A 6,753-nucleotide genomic window follows, 5' to 3' on the forward strand; every position below is an offset into this window, starting at 1 on the left:
AATTATCTAAGGATTTATCCTAAGTCTAGATGCACAAAGAATCATGCTTGTGAAAATGCAGAGATGGATGCTCTTTTTGAAAAATGTTTTAAACAATTCCCAAGTGTTTCTGAGATGAATCTGATTGATAGAGTGAAGAAATGGTTTTTAACTCAGAACTTTAAGATTTAAAGTTCTAAGTTTTTAGAATAATCGAAGCTTGGGAAAATAAATTTGGTTTTTTGAGAAAAATGATCTCGAAACTGAGATAAAAGAGAAGAAAGGAAACTTCAAAGTCATGAATGGATTTTGAATAAAAAATAGAGATGAAATGGAATTGAATTCTAACTTTTGAAACTTGAAATCAGAATGAAATGTGGGAAATCTAAGAAAGAGAATTTGATTTGAGGGTTGGAATTTTCAAGATTGAATCCAAAGTCTGGATTCTAAATAGAGTTCAAAGTTGAATTTTGGGATTTAGAACCCGGAAATAAGAATTGAAATCTGAAATGAAAATGGAATTGGATTTGAGAATTGGAATTGAGAATAGGAGTTGATTTGACATCTGGGATTCAAGATGGAATTTTGAATCCAAAGTCTGGAAAATAGATTTGAGATTTAAAATTGAATTCTAGATTCAGAATCCAAAATGGGAGTTGAATCTGAATTTTGAGATCCGAGATGGAATTGGATATCATATCCTAAATGGAATTGGATCTGAAGTCTGAGATCCAAAGTAGAATTGGGTTCTGGATCCTAAAATGGATTTGGATCTGAAGTCTGAGATCCAAAGTAGAATTGGGTTCCGGATCCTAGAATGGATTTTTGGATCTGAATCTGAGATCTAAGATGGAGTTGGATTCTGGATCCTACGATGGATTTGGATCTGAAGTCTGAGATCCAAAGTAGGATTGGGTTCTGGATCCTAAATGGAATTTGGATCTGCAATCTGAGATTCCAAAAGGTGGAGATTGGTACTTCAAAATCTGGATCCAAGTTGAGATTAGGATCTAACTTTGGATTTTGGAATTTCAAAATTGATTTGAGAACGAATTTCCAAGTCAAATTGGACTTTGAATTTGAAACTTGAATTTGGAATTTAGAAAAATGAATCAAGAATTTCAAAGTTAAATTGAACTTTGAATTGGATTTCAAAGTCGAAATTTGGACTTCGAAGATGAGATAAAATTGATGAACTCGAAATAGAATTTGAAGAAAAGAACAATCACTTGGGCTTTTGAAAAGAATTTTGAGAATATGATGCAATTCTATCCTAAATGATGAATGAATTTAAAGAATTTGAAATTGGTTTTTGAAAAACTATTCCATTCTTTAAATGAATTAAGAATGAAGTTGAAGATATAATATATCCCTGACTATGGTCATTGAATATATCATATGATAACTACATTTAAATTCAAGTGAAGAATAAAATATTTTTGGTGCTTTTATAGATTTTAAAATGAAATTAACTCTCAATATACCCTGACTATGGCCATTGGTATATATATTGAATTAATTTTAGATTAAATTCAGATAAAAGAGGAAAATATTTGAAGAAAATATGATGATTTTTTTTTAAAAGGATCCAGTGTGGATCCAGTGTTATTTTATAAAAGATAAAAACACTAAGTCTTGTTTACATCCTGACTATGGCCATTGATGTAAATCATCAACTTAGAATTAATTACCTTCTACGAAATGGTGCACGTGCCATTCGTGTTGCCATTGTGAGAATTTTGAGAAATAAAGGCAAAAAGTATGAAAATGAGCCATTTATGATATTTACAATGCTAATACATTCTATCTAAAAGCTAGGAATATAAATTCTCATTTAAGTCCTAACTTATTACAACATTGAAAATACAAATCCAAAAAATGACTTTTCTACATATTCCCTGCAAAACTGAGTTAGCATGAAGCAAGAGGTAAGATGTAGCAAGGAGTCAAGATGCTATACTGAAACTGAAGTGCATATACTGATGAGAAAATGCGTATGCTGAATGTTTATGGGAAAATGTATAATGCATTGAGCTGATAAATAAATGGATGCTAAAATGGCATATTGTGCTAGTGAGAGAATGCATATATGATGACAATAAACAACAAATATACATCATGCCAATGATTGATGCACAGATGAGCTGATATATGAAGATGTCGAGTGTTGACAGGCTGAGGGTTGTTGTGTGCATGTAACTGTGTATTGGAATGACAGCATACATAATGAAGAGCATTTAGATGTTGTACCAAATGTGAATAAATGCCACGGTAGTGTCATGACACTGCATCGATGAAGCATTACAGCAATAATTTGTCATTGCTACAAGTTCTGTGAGATGGTCACAGATATAAAGAATGGACTGAAGTGAATGTACCAAGATAAACATAGCTTGAATCTAAGGGATTTCTGTTTCTCTTGAATCTTCTGATTCCTGGTGGTGGAAATAATGCAGCCTGCATTGCGGGAGATGACAGCCTATGGTCCTGGTCAGCTTCCCACTTGAAACAACCGTTAACCAGGTAGCCTCCCTAATGGGATGGGGCCCATCCATAGAAAAATCGTCTTCCTTTTAGGGAAAGAAAGATGAAGTGTGGTCTGTAGAGCACAAGTAATGGACAATTGGTTGGGTTGCCCATGCTTAGGACATCTGTTTATAAACACGAATTGGTTCTAATATGGTCAGTCTCTTCATTATCTATTTCCTGAAGGGCAGATGCCGAAAACAACAATGTCAAGCCTAACTCCTCTCTAGTATTGACCAGAAGCCTCAAACAAGAATATCATTCCATCCAATCTGTATTTCAGAAAGATACGCGCAACAACTGGTATCCCCAACAAAACAACTTCAATTGATGCTGATAACATATTTCAGATTTTGTCCACGCTGAAGACATCAAAGGGACCATCAAATAAACAGTTTGTAAGTCAGTCCACATCAACCTGCAATTGCAACTGGTTATGAGTAATTCACAATGTGTGCTGGCAGATCAGGTTAGCAGCTGCTATGCCATTTTCCATGAATGCATCAACCTGAAAATGGCTTGAAGGGCATATTTCATGAGCCAAGTGAACCTAAGCTCACAACAAGCAAGGAGTTCATTCCAGCTACATTCAGCAAATGGTTGTATGGATTATAGCAAATGATGCATTTTTGGATTTTCAGTTAGTAAACAACATGCCTTTTGTGGGGTGGCTTTCAGCAAATGTTAACAAAGTGCTAAGACAAATTTTCACTGATTACTAACAGGATGCAGTGGTAGCAGAAAGCTACTATAGGGGCAGGCTACGCAGGTGGAGACAGATATGATGCTAATTTGGTAGCAGCATACAGATGTTTCAAAATTTGATGTATACACTATGTTGACTATGTGGTAATGGATCTGCTGAAGTTAAAGAAGTGGAGGTATGTGTGTTGCACAATGCTAAGCAAGTACAGGAGATGGTGTATGGGATGCTGGTGCAGTACTGTGGTAAGTGAAGAAATGATGCTGCGTGAGTGAAAGTGGGCAATAGCAATAAATGGATGCTGAAACATTGTGTTTGCAGTGATACATGGAGGAAGTGGATATATAATCTAATGAAATGAGTACAACGATGGAGAACATACCTCTTCAGCAGCCTTAATTAATATGCAATAACATCATGAATCTTAGCTAGAATGTCCATCTCATACGTATGAAGATAGAAATCACCAGCAACAGGCTAATTCCTGCACGCTTGAGAGCCCCTTTTTAGCTTAATGAAGGTCCGGTTATGGCCACGCTCAAAGCTTCCACCAGTTGTAGTGACTCATGTTTTGTAGCTGCTTTCTCTGTCAACGATTTGCTAAAAATATCTATTGTCCTTCTTGAGCCCCCAAGGCTGCCGATGATTATCCTTTAGGACTCATGAGCTGAAACATCTCCCGTGTGATTGAGGAGACGAGAGCTTCTATCAATTTTACGAGAATACCGAATATATCTCCCATGTTTCCAACAAGTGCATTCCTGATATCAAAGCTCTTCACCCCATGTTTGACATCTTCATTACATATTAGCCGATAATTGAAATATCTCTAAACCTCATAACAAACAGAATAGAATCTTGCAGTGAGTCAAAAACAGGAAATGAATCACATAAGTGATTCCCATCAGATCATGCCAAACTTTGTAGGATTAAAACACGGTGGCAGGGATATACAGGTCATGGCACGGAATGGGTCCGAATTGTCTAAAAGAATGCTGACACTCACGCAATGAACCAACAATCAAGATATGTGAAACAAATTTTTGGCTGCTGTCGGATTGATGGATTTCAACGTTTTCCCTCGATAACAGTAATAGGGATTTCTTCATTGGTTTGTAGGAGGGACCCCAGAGGTGGAGAAGGGTTGATTATAATGAAATAAATGCAGATAAAGCAAACAAACATAATAAGCATTGATGGATGGGATATAATCCCACACTATTAAGACAGAAAATAAAAAATAGAAGAGTTATCAAAATGCCAAAACGACTATTTAGGAAGTGAACAGAGATCGGATGAAAGACAGGAAAAATCGAGGACAGAAAATCACTGAAACAAAATCTGGATGAGGATAAAATGAAAATAAAAAAAAATGAAGAATTATGTTGGAAGGAGACCTTCCAGTTGATATAGCAAGGGGTTGGTCGACATTGCTACATGCAAGTCGATTTCACCGTTGTGCCATTGGATAAAAGAAAGAAAAGGGGAAATAAAATCTAAGTCGATAAACGATTTGATGAGAAATGTAAAAGCTAAAAGAAAATTTTACAGAGAAACCGCAGGAAAGAAAAAAAAAAGGGGGGAAAGAAGATGGCTACCTACCTGATTGCTGCAGGGATCGGCTTCTTTTCAACTGAAGGAGAATAAGACCGAGGGGAGGAGATCGGCTTGCAGAAGAGGGAGAGCAGGATGATCGTTCATAAGCCGGTTGTTGATGCTCCGAGATGGGAACTCCTACAAAGAAAAGAGAATACGAGAAAAGGATAAAAAGGGAAGAAGAAAATGCGTGAAGCGATGAAGGGGTGAAGCTGGGTCCGTGAAGGAGAAGAAGGTGGAGGGGTAGAAGACGACCGAATGGTTGATGGGTGGAAAATGGATGAGAGGAAGGAAGAAGAGAGCATGCGGGGGTGAGGAAGCGGTGGTCGAAACATTCCCCTTTGTGCCTCTTTTAAGGAGGAAGGAGAAGCTTCGGGATTGAAATCGGTTGGAGATGATGGGCTGAGGCCAATGGCCGTGGCGATGGAGGGTTCGGGAGGTTGGTGAATGGAAGCCGAGAAGGGGAGAGAGGCGAGAGTGAAGAGAGAAATGGAGGAGGGTTAAGGGTTTCGGCTTCTCTCTCCTTTTTTTCCTTACGAAGGAAAACCCTAAAAGAGGGTTTTTGCAGAGGTGCCCCTCTAATTTTCGATTTTTTGCAAGGAGGGGGCTCCTGAGGTTTTTAGCGAAAAATTGATTTAAAAGTTTTAAACTTATTTGCCTCTTCTCGAAATTTTTCCAATTTGATTTGGTTTTTGGTGTTATTTTTCAATTTTTTTATATTTTTAGAATAAAATCCTAAAGTTTGTGAGAAAACAAAGGTTAAAACTAATTTTTTTGTGTTTTTACAAAAATATTTACAAAAGGGAATTTTTCTGAGAATTTAAGAGCTATTTTGAGAAAATTTCTTCAGAAATGGGTTTGGATCCGGATTTTGAGGAAATATGGATTTAAAGTACTGGATTCGGATCCGGAATTAATTTTGAATATATCAATATGGAATTTAATTCAGAAAATCTGAAGAATGACTGAAATTTAGCTTTGAAATCGCTCTGATTTTCTCAGAAAGTGGGTTCAGGGGCAAAAGGGTCATTTACGAATCTTTGAAAAATTTGGGGTGTTCACAGATGCCCCTCTTTGCTACTAAGCCGGTTGAAAGCCGAGTTTAGTGGCAAAGATAACACTCCAAATTTTGAAAATGCCCCAGTCAGCAGGTCTGAACTGGGTGTGGAAGAATTATTTTCAGAATATGGCTTTTCAGGCTTATAACCCTATCCTGAATGGTTTTGGGGAGACAAAATCCTCGAAGATGATGTAATCAAATAATAGAAATGAGGAAATCGTGATGGGACTTTGGGTGAAAATTCTGAAATGGTGGGAAATGAGAATTTCGATCAGATCTCATGGGTGAGACGAGATACTCTCTTTTTTTGGAATGATTCAGGTTTAGCCCTTAACCTGGATGGGACGAAGATATATCAAGATGAATTAGATGAGGAAAGGAATACACGAGAACTTTGATGGGACATTTTTGGAAAAATGCCTCGTAAAATGAAGCTCAAGTGGGATCCTATCCTGGATGGATATACAAAGCATGGATTCCTTGATGGGAAGAGCCATGATGGGACTAGAAGGAAAACATCTCGTCAGAACGAGGAATCTCGTTGGAATGAGACTCAGGTTTAACACAAACCTGAAAGGAAGATACCTCGCGAAGCGAGGTTCCGGGTTGACTCTTAACCTGAATAGGAAATCTACCATACGGGTTTCTCAAATGGAAAAACCATAATGGGACCTTCGGAATTTGGACGAACAAATCCGAAAGGGGTTTTGCGAAAGGAGAAATATAGGGTTCCTTAAAGCTTTGAAAAAGGGGAAGAAATTGGGCGTCTCATTGCTGAGACTGAAATAGCTTTTGAAATGAATGATCTTTCGCAGAGGGTTCAGGTTTTGACCCTTATCCTGAGTGGGGGAAATCTACCATACGGATTTCTCAATAAGAAAACCGTGAT

The sequence above is a fragment of the Nuphar pumila genome, chromosome 16 (genome assembly GCF_984573655.1).
Source record: "Nuphar pumila chromosome 16, dmNupPumi1.hap1.1, whole genome shotgun sequence".
Taxonomy (NCBI): Eukaryota; Viridiplantae; Streptophyta; class Magnoliopsida; order Nymphaeales; family Nymphaeaceae; genus Nuphar; species Nuphar pumila.